The sequence below is a fragment of the Marmota monax genome, unplaced genomic scaffold (genome assembly GCF_021218885.2).
Source record: "Marmota monax isolate L192 unplaced genomic scaffold, Marmota_monax_Labrador192_F-V1.1 WCK01_AAM20220418_F8-fsc00023, whole genome shotgun sequence".
Lineage (NCBI taxonomy): Eukaryota > Metazoa > Chordata > Mammalia > Rodentia > Sciuridae > Marmota > Marmota monax.
This window is the reverse complement of record NW_026692907.1, coordinates 6,764,205-6,777,759: the sequence shown is the minus strand read 5'-3', so window position 1 is coordinate 6,777,759 and position 13,555 is coordinate 6,764,205.

Genomic DNA, 13,555 nt, shown 5'->3' with positions numbered 1-13,555 from the left:
TCTGCCTCAAATTGAAAACAGGTACAGATGATTTTTCTTGTCATTATTCTACAAACAATGCAGTATAATAACTAGTTACATAACATTTACATTGTATTAGGTATTATATATAATTTAGAGATGATTTAAAGTATACAAGAGGATGGGTTCAGGTTATATGCAAATATTTTGCCATTTTATATTAAAGGAACCAATCCCCATGGACTCCAAGGGACGACTGAACTAACTTGTGCTGATCAACTGCCTCCTCACAGAGCTTAAATTTTGCAGAATTGGCTGAATTCAGTTGTCTGTGCTTTGTTACTATTATTCTCTCCCTGTTACCAGGCCATGCCAGTAGCTGCCCTATAGCCTCACGTGTTTCTTGCTGTGCCTAGACCATTTTAGCCTATCGGGGAATAATCCATCAGGTAAATCCTGCCACTAAGTCACTATAGATCTGTATTAGGGTTCTTTAGAGAAACAGAATCCACAGGAAGTATAATTATAAAAAATGGAATTATTAGGTTGGCTTATGCAACCAGAAGCTGGATAGTCCACAATGGCCATCTGCAGGCTGGAGAGCTGGAAGAACCAGTAGCTGCACAGTCGAAGAGGCTGAAGCCCCAGAACACGAGGGATCAATGGTGCAACCCTAGTCTGAGACCAAAGACTTCCAAGGAATCTCTGGCAGAGTCCACTTTGTAAGAGTTAAGAAGTAAAGGTCCGATATACTCAGACAATCACAGCAGCAATGGAGAACCCATTCAAGAAGAATGAGCTTGCATCTGCTGCTGCTTCCTTGTTCTTCCAACTTTTACTCCATCCAAGCCATCATCCTATTGGATGGTGCTGCCCACACTAAGAGAGGCTCTCCATTTCAATTGGCTATCCCACATGCCAATCATCCCTAAACACACCCTCATTGACACCCCAGAAGCCCCTTAATTATTAGCTTCTCTAATCCAATCAAGTTGACAATTCAAATTACCAATTACAATTATCCTTGTGAAATCTCTATAATTCCTTAGACCTTACTTTTCCCATTACCTGCAAACAGGGAATTTGAACTTAGGTTATCTTTAAGGACATTTCTAACCCTAAAAATTTGAAAGCTGCATATTAGAGATGGAATTGTGCCCCATCATTTATGTGCTGAAGCTCCAACTTTCGATGTGATGATACTTGGAGATTGGACTTTTGGGAGATAGTTACAGTTAAATGTAGATGAGGTCATGAGGGGGGGAACCCTAATCTGATGGGATTAGTGTCCTTATAAGAAGGGACTCCAGAGAGTTTATGCTCTTCCTTTCTACCCACACAGCCTCAGGTGGCCATATACAAGCCAGAAAGGGGCCTTCATCAGAAATCAAACCCTGCAGGACCATGGCCTTGTAATTTCTAGCTCCAATTCTGTGAGATTAAATAAGTTCTATTATTTAAGTACCAGTCGGTAATATTTTCTCATGGAAATCTGATCTACTAGTGCATTGTAATTGTGAGGGAGTGCCTTACCTCACAGAGTGATAAGGTGCTATCCTTTCCTTAGCCTGTAGTTCTCTCACTGATAAGTGAAGAGATTGGATTAAATTAGATCAGATTAAAGGTCCTTTCTACATTTGAAGTTCTCTGATTTCAATTTACTCAAAGGTGTTTCTGATGGAATGCATTATTCTTTTAATGGTATTTTCTTTCTTTCTTTTTTTTTTTTTTTTTTTGGTGAGGGGTGTTGTACCAGGGATTGAACTCAGGGGCACTCGACCACTGAGCCACATCCTCAGCCCTGTATTTTATTTAGAGACAGGGTCCAACTGAGTGCTTACTGCTTTGCTTTTGCTGAGACTGGCTTTGAACTTGTGATCCTCCTGCCTCAGCCTCTTAAACTGCTGGGATTATAGGAGTATTTTTAATGAAATAAAAATTGGAGTTCTATTGTCTCTCCCTCCCCCCCACTTAATAGAAGAGCAAATTTGAACATAGAATATGTAAACCCAGACAATCCAAGAAATGGTCTAACTACCCAATTACCAGCATTCAGGAAGGACAGAGATGCAACTGAGTCTTAGGGACTTATAGGACATGGGCTTAAAAACTGGGATTTTCTGCCTCTCCTTCTGTTTCCTTGCATAGACTTACCCTATTCACTCTTCCTACAGGATGAGTTCTTTCTTCCCACAGGATGAGAAACTGTATTAGTCAATTTTTTCTTTATTTGTTCTTTTTGTATACACACAACAGTAGAGTGTATTTTGACACATTATACACACATTGAGTATAACTGAATCTAATTAGGATCCCATTCTTGTGATTGTACATAGTATGGAGTTTCACTGGTGGTGTATTCATATAGGAACATAGGAAAGTTATGTCAGATTCATTCTATTGTGTTTCTTATTCCTATTTCCCTCCCTTCCCTTTATCTGCCTTTGTCTAATCCACTAAACTTCTCTTCCTGCCCCCAGCCCCCACCATTGTGTGTTAGCATCCGAATATCAGAGAGAACATTTGACCTTTGGTTTTGTGGGATTGGCTTATTTCACTTAACATAAGTCTCCAGATCCATCCATTTACTAGCAAAAGTTATAAAGTCATTCTTTTTATGGCTGAGTAATATTCCATTGTTTATCGATACCACACTTTATCCATTTTTCTATTGAAGGATACCTATGCTGGTTCCATAGCTTGGCTATTGTGAATTGAGCTTTTGTAAACATTGATGTGGCTGCATTACTCTAGTATGCTGATTTAAGTCCTTTGTGTGTTGACAGAGGAGTAGGATTGCTGGGTCAAATGGTGGTTCCATTCCAAGTTTTTTGAGGATTCTCCATACTGCTTTCCAGAGCAGTTGCACAAATTTGTAGTCCCACCAGCAATGTATGAGTAATTTTTTTCCGCATTCTCACCAACACTTATTGTCACTTGTATTCTTGATAATTGCCATTTTGACTGGAGTGGATGGAATTTCAATGTTGTTTTAATTTACATTTCTCTATTGCTAGAGATGTTGAACATTTGTACACATATTTGTTGACCAATCATATTTCTTCTGTGAATTTTCTATTTAGTTGACATAAGGTTGGTTACAAAACAATGTTTAGAAAAATTCCTGTTTGGTATAAAAATGAAAAGTAAAAATTTCCAAGTTATCTACCTAAGTGATGAGATAGTTTAGCATTCTTTCTATTTTGTTATATTTCCAGATATTCTATGAAGCATGAGTATCCTTTTATATCAGATAACAAACAAGTCATGATAGGTCCTGAGCCTGAAGCCCTCTTGCTGGCACAGCATTTGACTTTTTGCAACCGCCCTGCCTGGTTCTTGTTGGCAACTTGCACAGCCTGCCTCCTTGCAGTGTGTCTCTGACTGATGCCTCTGAATCCTTTTACACAACCTTATGTTTTCTGTCTTTGCTCCATGGCTGTACAGGGAGGCTGTGTTTTTCCACACTGCAGCAGAAAGCAGGCTAATGGCAGACCTAAAGACGAAAAGGCTGCAAGACAGGACTTAGTCTGGGTGCTTCACACTGGTCATGGATTCATATAAATGTAACATGCCCTTAAGTGTGCAGAGATGGTGCTTTACGGCTCGCAGAAGGCCTTCGCATCCACAAACAAGTTTTACAGTCAGCAGCTTGCTGTTCCCACAGTCAGCCATGATTTCAAGTTCCTGAGCCTTTGCCTTTGCTGATTGTTGTGTGCTCTTCCTGTAACAGTTCTGTGTGTTCCACCTGAAGCCTTCCGTGAATCCTCACAGGACTAACCACACCTTCCTCTGTGCTCTCAGAACACATTGTGCACAGCAGCTATTTCACAGGTAGGTATTGGAATAGAGCTCTGTCTTCTCCTTTGGAGTATGACCTTCTCTAAGGCAGGGTCAGAGTCTTCCTCAGCTCTCGGTACTCAGCATGTGGCACCTTGGCTAGTTAGGACAGGTGTTCAACTTGAACACTTGAGAGGAACAACCCAGTAAGGATAAGCAAGGCAGTAAGTATGGCTTCCATTCGAGAGGAGTAAGCTGAATCTCAAGGAAAGAGGCATCACCTTGCTGAAAATCCCTCAACTAGTATGTGATGAAGCTGGGATTTGACCCAAAGTCAGTTCAACTTCTAAACTTGTGCTCTTTTAACATCATGGTCCTAGTCATCTCCATCATCATTCACTGTCACTATCCCACCATCTTCATCATCACCATCTTCATCATCACCATCACCATCTTCTCAGCACCAGCATTGAGCCAGGACATAAGAAACATGATTTGTATGAATAAATGCTCGATGGCCATCATCATCATTATTATCACTCTGCCTGTATCCCGACTCCTCTCACCCCTCCTTCAATGAGTCACCGAGTGCCAATTCCCGAAGCACGCTGGATGCTAGGTGCATCTGAGGATTCTTTACATCCTCTCTGGGGCTGGCACAGTTCTGGCATATCAACACCTAGCAATCGACTCCTTGAATTGACTTGGTGGACTCAAGGTCCAAAAGCCCCACTGTGGGGAACTCATCACATATCAGAGGAGTCAATGCCCACACTTGGCCATATGCTGAAGATCAAGCTGTTGCTCTTCACCTCTCCAAACCAAAGCTGAATGTAAACATAATAGTGGAAAGAACTCCAAACCTGACCTTCAAAGCCCTTGCTTTATATGCTAGACTTTTAATTGACCGACATTTTAAAAAATTTTCTAAAATTCTAAAAGTCATTGTAGAAAAATCCCATTATATCTTTGAGTCTTCATATCTTCCTCTATGAAAACAAGAGGGGTAGTGTTGTGGATTCCCTTCACAGGTATGGATGGCATAAAGGCCTGCATAGGATCATGGGCATGGAATTGCTTTCCACTTCTGGAAGTCCTCAACATGGGCAAGACATTAATATTATTAAAAGTGGAAGAATGAGATCATGGGCTAATGAAATATCTTCTTCTCTTTTTACTCTACCTAGTATTTGGCCAAATCCTAAATATCATGTTTACTTTCCTCTTTTCAGACCTATCCTAGATTACAGCGTGTGTGTGTGTGTGTGTGTGTGTAAAAGAGACAGGGAGACAGAGACACAGAGACAGAGAGTAAATAAAAAAACGCAGAGCCATATTATTCTGGCATTCTGGAATTCATGTCCAAAGGGGATCTTAAGCTTTGACTTGTATCTGTGTGCCTCTTATTTGATGGTGCTATTTTAAACAGTTCTCAGTTGGGAGGCTGGCAGCTCTGATTGCTTTTCAAAGCCCTGTCTTTTATCGCCATCGTTTTCTTCAAACATAAATCCAGGCTGCATCCCCACCTTCTGTTTCCTCTGTCTTGAGCTGAGGAGTAAGCAAGATGCAATTTAGTAGCTGGGCTAGAGGGGGACAGGATTGCTTGGGAGACGTCCTTGTCTAATTGACTTGTTTGCTCTTGGGTGCGTCTGTGCAGTCTGCCTTGTTTCCCCTTAACTAGATGCTGGAGGCGGTGCTGTTTCCCTTGTGTTCCTTCTTTCTTTCATTGTTTTCCCCTTGTCAAGCACAGTCAGAATTTGTTCTGTTAGGACATAATGCCTGGCTTTGGAGGAAACAATCTTTCTTCTTTTTTCCTGAAATTAGAAGGGGCTACTCTACACTTGGCTGCTTTTGGAAAATGGTTGAACTTCTAAATCCCTAGCTGTGCATTCATCCCCAAGGTCAAGTTTAGGGCAACCATCCTATCCCCACATTTTCCTACTCACCTGACACCATCTGCATAGAGGTAGTTAAGGTAGTTAAGGCTCCTGAGGGGTCCTGCCAGACAGGTGTTTACATCCTTAAATTTCTAATCTGGATATTTCTAGAAACAAGTAAACAGCCTTTGAGTTCAGTAGAAAGGTCTTCACAGCAGGGAGTGGGACATTTACCTGCTGAATAAAAGACTGAAATAAGGTTTGGCAACCTTCAGTCAATAGAGGAACACAGAAAACTGTTCAACAGGGCTCCTGACACCTAATTAGACTCATAAATGTTTTGCAGGGAGGGAGGCTGGGAGGAATTGAGGGAGGGCAGGAGGGCCGTCTCCATTACTGGTTCATCCTTTGCTGCTATAGATCGTGAGTTTCACAGGTGTCTGTCCTGAGCCAGCTTCTCTATCTAGACTCATTCCCCCTTGATACATGCTATGCAAAATGAGGCCTACAGACCAGTGGCGGCTGTGTCACCAGGAGTGCATTAGATACTCCCACTATCAGCCTCCCACTCAGGACAACCACATCAGGATCTGATTTTAACAAGATTCCTTGGTGAATCAAGTGCTTATTAACATACTGTTTTTAGAAAAATCGTGTCTCTAACAAGCTTCATAAGCCATCTAAATACTCCTGAAGATGCTTAACTCTAATATTCTCAGGAACTTCCAATTCAGATATCTACATTCCCATTGGAAATCAATAAATCATCTCAAATTTTATATGATTAAAAGAAAACTCTTGACTTTCTAAACTCCTTCCATTTTTCCTTCTCCCATGGAACTACCTCAAGCCAAAAATGTGCATGTTATTTTTTTAATTCCTTCTTTTCCTCACTGTTACATTGAGTTTACCAACTAGTCCTGTGCTTCATTCCTCTAAGCCCGCATGTTCTCCTATTTTCTATTCTTATTGTTAGGTTCCTAGCCTACATCACCCATCATTTTTTGTTCAAATTAACATTCACTTCCACTTTTGCCTCATACAATCCATTTGCCAAAAAGCTGCTGGAGAAATCTTTTCAAAGCATGCATCCTATCATTTCCTTCCTTGAAATCTTCCTTCAGTTTCATGTTTCATCTTGAACATGAGGATTTTTAGGGTAAAATTCCCATGAGATCTCCTCACCTCCATGCCCCAAATGTGCATTTACACTTTGCTCTACTCTCAGGGCATTCACCCCAGGAACTTTGTATGAGCTATTCTCACTGTCTGGAATGTTCTTTCTGATCTAAGATGCTTGTTCTTTCCTTATCATTCAAATCACAACTCAGATGTTATCTCTTCAGGATAGACTTTCCTGGTCAGTAATCTAAATTCGGTTTCTGCTTCCTATGATAATGATCTGATTTTGTCTTGTTTGTGTCAGACAAAGTCTGCATATGCCATATATAGAAGTATGGTGCACAGACATGGTTCATGCCAATTTTAAATAATATACAGTCCAATACTACAAACTTACAAGTAGATAGTCAAGTACAAATTTTCTGATTGACAACTTGTTATGGTTTGGATGTGAGGTGTCTCCCGAAAGCTCATGTGTGAGATAATGCAACAAGGTTCTGAGGAGAAAGAATTGGGTCATGAGAACCTTAGTCTCATCAGTGAATTAATCATATGATGGGACTGAGTGGTAACTGAAGGCAGGTAGGGTGTGGCTGGAGGAGATGGGGCCTTGGGGGCATGGCTTTGGGGTATATATTATCTGGGGAGTCTCTCTCTCTCCTGTCTGATCATTCTGTGAGCCACTTACCTCCGTCACACTCTTCTGCCATGATGTCCTGCCTCACCCCAAGCCCTGAGGAATGGAGCCTGCCGTCCGTGGACTGAGATGTCTGAAACTTTTCCTTTTCTACAGTTGTTCTGGTTGTGTCTTTTAGTCACAGCAGAAAAAAAAATATTGACTAAAATACAGCTAGAGCCCCAAACTGAGGCCACAGGGAAATAAAGAGCCAACAAATGAAGGCAGACCCTGGAGCCCCCAGCCATGCATAGCTTCCCCCATCTCCGTCTGTGTGCACAGCGCTGGTTTAAATACACAGCCAAGGAGGGAGGAGGATGGCCAGGGTCAGAGGTTGTTGGCTTGGGAGGAAGATTGACTTTTCCTTCCTCTCGCCAGTGGTTATTTCCTTCAGCTAAATCAGGAGAATTCCTTATAGAGATTGGGGCACTTTAGAGAGGGGAAGACTTGACTTCTCATTTTTAGGTGAGCTGGTCTGTTAAGCCAGCAGACTGACTGGTCTGACCCAGGCCTTGATTTGAGCAAGGCTTCTTAAGACTTTGCATTTGAGTATGTTAAAGGTATCCTTTGGTTTCTTAAAGCAAGGAGATATAAGAAACTAGAGCTTGATGAGAAATGAGGGAAACAGATGAAATAAGAGGGTCTTAGCCCATTCTATCATCGCTCCATGTACTCTACCTTCCCAGAAGAGGAAGGGAGGAAGGAAGCAGAGAAGGTGTCCAGGGAGTGGACTTCCTTCTCCTTCCTAAGAGGCCTCATACCTGGGCCTGCCAAGGCAAGAGTGAGAGGAGGAAATGAGCATTCAACTGAACGAGATTAAATTTTTAAACCCATCCAATCTGGACTGGACATTTTTATTCATGAAAGTGACAAGAAAGCTGAGAGTTCTGCCAGACACGTTATTAGGGGACAGATTCATGAGAGATTCAGAGAAGATAGAAATGAGAGAAAAATAGAACTTCTATGGTTGCAGCTCACCAAGTTCAATCATCTGGTCAAGAAATCAGCTACCCATTTCCACTGGGAGGACACGAAATGGACACTCCACCCAGAGATCATGAAGGATGGAACGATATGGCTTTCTAATCCACATTAGCCGCTGCATGAAAACTCTGTGATGGGACCATACCTCTTTACAGATGGACACTGGCCAGTGAGTTTGGATAAAGGTTTTCTGTAGTGTCATATTAAGGAGAATCGGGCTGTGCATCTGCTTCCATCCTTCATTTTTAAGTCTTTGGAGTCTGCACAACATCTCCCAAACCAAGCTGTGAACTCTTTACATCAGAAACCACTTCTTAAGTTTTTTTTTTCTTTTAGTTTCTTATAACACATAACACAGCATACAGAAAATATTCAAACATTCAATTACTACCCAGTGAGTTATTCAGAAAGTGAATGAATAGATTTTTGTCTGAATACTATAACTCAATCTTGCGCAGATGAGTTTTAGCTTAAAAAGCAACTCAGAGAACTTAAGGTTAGGAAGATCAGAGCTCTGAGTTTATAATGATGCGATTCTCCAGCTGTATGAATTTGGACACATGTCACACCTTCTGAGCCTTGGTTATCTCACCCATAACACAGCAATGGCCCTAACTGTATCACAAGCTGTTGTGTGGAGCAAATGAACACACCCCTGAACACATAGAAGTTATGCCAAAATGTGTTTTCCAAGCTCTGGGCTCAAGGACGGTCTTCCTGGACTCCACCTTCTAAGATTGTTTGCCACACTTCCCCTCCTCCTCTTTCTTCTTCCTCCTCCATGTCCTCCTAGATTAAAAATGCAGGCTGAATCCACCCTCCCAGACCCAGAAGAGACACGTGTGAGTAGGCCAAAAGACCTTTAAGAAAAGACCAATATTTGCATATCTATTATAACTACTCACTGTTCGACTTGTTTCATTACAATTTCTATTTGGATAATATGTAAGGTCAATACTGTCACTGTTCTGGAAAATTCATTTTTTATTAAAGCAAAATGCACCGTATTTATAGAGATAACACCTTAAATGCTACGAGAGAAGGTGCACCAATTACACGGGCTCCCTTGATGGGGCAAGTTTACGTGCCCCATGTTTTACAATATGTTAGAAGGAGGGAAATCTTCGCCTGTGATGCTGTGTCTCAAGTGTCTGCCTTTGACTGAACTTGAATATGCCTGAGGTCTTAGCCATTCCTTCTAATAGACCTGGGAACACTGAGAGAACCTTTATTGGGAGGGAAAAAAGAGATCTATGGCAGCTGTGTGTTTTGCAGGGCTACATCAGCTTGTTCCCACCTCCACTGTGTTCCTATGAGTTGCCCTGTGAGCCTGCTTTTCCCATTATCACATGAACTAGCAGATGACGGGCACAATGCCTGGGATATACTAGAGGCTCAATAAATGTTTGTTGAATGAGTGAAAATGACTGCCTGACACAAAGCTTGGAATTGCTCATTGAATTATTTTGCTCTTGGGGCGGTAGAACAGCATAATAAAGGAAAAATGCACATAGATTTCATGCCAGGAAATCTTGAATTCAAATTCTGGATTTTATTACTTACTAGATATGTGGCAATTTATTTAGCTGGATGAACTTCTATTTCCTTTTTTATTAAACAAGGGAAATGCTTGTGATAATTATCCTTTTACATTTCCTGGCACATAGTAGATAAAATACATTATAATTCCATTTCCCTTCACTTCGTCCTTTTTGACTAACAAAGAAGAAAGCAAAATTGTCGGTATTCTCTACTTTTTATTCTATTCTGTTCATGTTAAATCTAATTAAAACATAGAAAGTCTTTTTGAGTATGTGAGATTTTCTACAAAGACTTTGATTTCTGTTTTTCTTTTCTTTCCCCTTTAATTTCAAACTCAATAAACAATCAACTAGCCTTGTCATTCTGGTATGGTGAAATCTGCAGTTCTTAAAGCAGGATCTTATACACTGCAGTCTGCAAAGGCTAATGTCATGGTAGCAGGGGGCTTCTTTAGTTGCTTTGTGTCAGAAGGCCAATAGGATAAGAAATACTTGTTTCAAGGTTCCATGTGCTAACTCAAATGTCAAATCCATGTGTGTTTTCCTGGAATGAAATCAACTCAAAATAGTAAACTTGGTTATCTCTTGGTGATCAAATGTTGATGAATGCTTTGGTGTATTTTGATTCACCTAAAACAATAGAAAATAATTTACTTGCACTTTAAAAATTCAGTCTATTTGATAAACTAAGTCTTTCAAGACTCAAAGTTTATGATAGGGGCACAAATAAAGAGGGCTTTGCAGAAAGAGGAGTTGGGGTTCCTTGGTATAGGACTAATTTTGCAACATTGCAAAAATCTGGGTAGTGATTTTGATGTAGATGTCTTTATCTATTTGACAAAGCAAAATGCCATAGAGTGGGTGGCTTATAACCAGCAGAAATTTATTTTTATAATTCTAGAGATTGGGAAGTACAAGACCCAGGCACCTCAGATTCAGTGTCTGGAGGGACCTGCTTCCTGGCTCACCCAAGGCTGTCCTTTATCAGAGGGTTAAGGAGTCTCTGGAATGTCTTTCATAAAGGCACTAAGCTCATTCATGAGGATTCTACCCCCATTACCTAATCACCTCTCTATTCTCCCATCCCTTAATATCCTTACTTTGGGAGTTAGGATTTCAACATAAGGATTTAGGAGGATATTCCATTATACACAATGGAATATTACTCAGCGATAAAAGAGAATAAAATCATGGCGTTTGCAGGTAAATGGATGTAGGCAGAGAAGATGATGCTAAGGGAAGTTAGCCAAACCCCAAAAACCAAATGCCTAATGTTTTCTCTGATATAAGGAGGCTGATTCATAGTGGGGTGGGGAGGGGGAGCATGGGAGGAATAGATGAATTCTAAACAGGGCAGGGGGTGGGAAGGGAAGGGAGAGAGCATGGGGTTAGAAATGATGATGGAATGTGATGGATATCATTATCCAAAGTACATGTATGAAGACACAAATTGATGTAAATATACTTTGTATACAACCAGAGATATGAAAAATTGTGCTATATGTGTGTAATAAGAATTGTAATGCATTCCGTTGTCATATATAAATAAAAAAAATTAAAAATAGAATTTAGGAGAAGGGCTGGGGCTATAGCTCAGTGGTAGAGTATTTGTCCCTCACTTTTGAGGCACTGGGTTCAATCCTCAGCACCACATAAAAATAAATAAAGACATTGTATCCATCTACAATTTAAATAATTAAACAAAAAAATTTAGGAGGAACACAAACATTCATACCATAGCAGCAGACTGCAAATTGAATGGTAGCCCTGAGATTATTATACGTTGGTCTTGGTTAGACCTACTTAGAGAATCAGATATGGCACCTATTAGCAGCTGATCTTGATCTAATCTTTAAACTTTATTCATCTCTAAATGGTGGTCCCTTTCTCTGCAAGGATTAGATGTGTTACTCATGTCTGTTTACTCAGAGTTTTAGCATATTGATGAGTGACTAATTCCACTTCTTTATCAGCAGTTTTTCAATATTCAATAAACATTAGTAAGTATTGCTAATAGAATACTATTAGCAATACTAGATGGGATATTGAGTACAGCATTTTGAAGAAGGCTTTGGCTTGTGCACTAGGAACACCATTTCTCTTCATTATCCATCACAGGAGGTTAGAAGAGGCAGGTGAGGCATCTCGGCACAAGGAATAAAATAGGGATTTCTGGAAAGAACATCAACGATTCCTGTGTGCATTCAGAGGAAGAGGTGCTTTACAAATGAATGCAAGTTGTGCCAGGCTGAGACATGTCTGAGATGAACAGCCAATGTGGCATCCCTGTTGATACCTAGCCTCTCCTATAGGGCTGGGCACCTTTCTGAAGTATTCTGCCAAACCTCCCTTTGCACATTCTTATTTGACTCCAAAAAAACCTTCAGGAGTGGCATTCTAGTGACTTCATTTATTCACTCTAATTTAGGGGTCTTGCACCCAAAAACAAAACAAAAAAATTCCAATATGGGTATAAAAATCTCATTGTCAAGTCAAGTAAAAATTGCTATTAGACCAAGTAATTAGAATTACAGGATCAGAATGCTGAATTATCGAATCTAAAACTTTATTTTAAAGAGAGAAAACTAGGACAAAAAAGGACAAGTGTGTTCCCTGGGGGTCTCACAGCTAAACAGACAAGCCATAGTCTATTTAATCCTCAACATTATTTTTACTCTATCACTGTCAGCTTTTTAAAAGCAAATTTGTATCTCAAACATAGAGCATCTGCTATCAACACGAAGAAAACTGAAGTCTGAAACAAAATCAGCAGTTTTTTTTTAATAACTGTAGACATGGATTTATCCAGTATTTAAAGACTTGCAGCCTTGTATTATCCAAAGAACCAAAGGAAAATGATTTGGTGGAAGAAAGCGTAGAATGATCTAGAAGTCTGAGCTTGGATTCAGTTCAGACAACGCAGTTTTGTAATTTCAAATTCATCGTTTAGCTTCTTCGATACTAAGTTAATTAAAAGGTAAATAGGAAAAAGGTGATCCTCCTAGAGTTGTCAAGGGTATATTTGTGAAGTTTTTGTTGAACCATGATAGATGGTTCAAAAAAAAAATGGAAGCTTGTTTAAAAAATTGGTCAAAAGTGCTAGAAGGACAAAAGGGACAAACCAAGGAAGGTGAGGATAAGCAGGTGTCAGTTCCCACTACCTGCCCGAGAGCTGGAGGGACAGAGGGGGCACTATTGCAGATACCTGGCTTGAGAGCTGGCACCTTGGAGGATGGCCATTCCTAGCCAAGCCAACCAGGACCTGGAGTCACTGGTGAGGCTGCCTGGCAGGAGTGCAGGTCATGGGTTGAGGGCTGACTGCTGGAAGTGGGAGGAGAGACAGCTTCTGCTGGAGACTCTAAAGCCAATGGGAGAGGTGAGAAATACCCTGATTTCTCTCTCTCCCTCTTTTCAGTTTCCATGTTTCGCCTCCTATTGACTGAACCTAGGAAAAGCGTGTCATTAAGGACTTTGCAGATATAGTTTAGCCTCATGTGACTGGGGAGAAACGTAAGAATGGAACTGATTGCAAACAGGAATTAAACAATCTCCTGCACCTCAAGATCCTAGCATTGTGCACAAAGATGGTTTTCCTTCCCTTTGTGACACAGCAC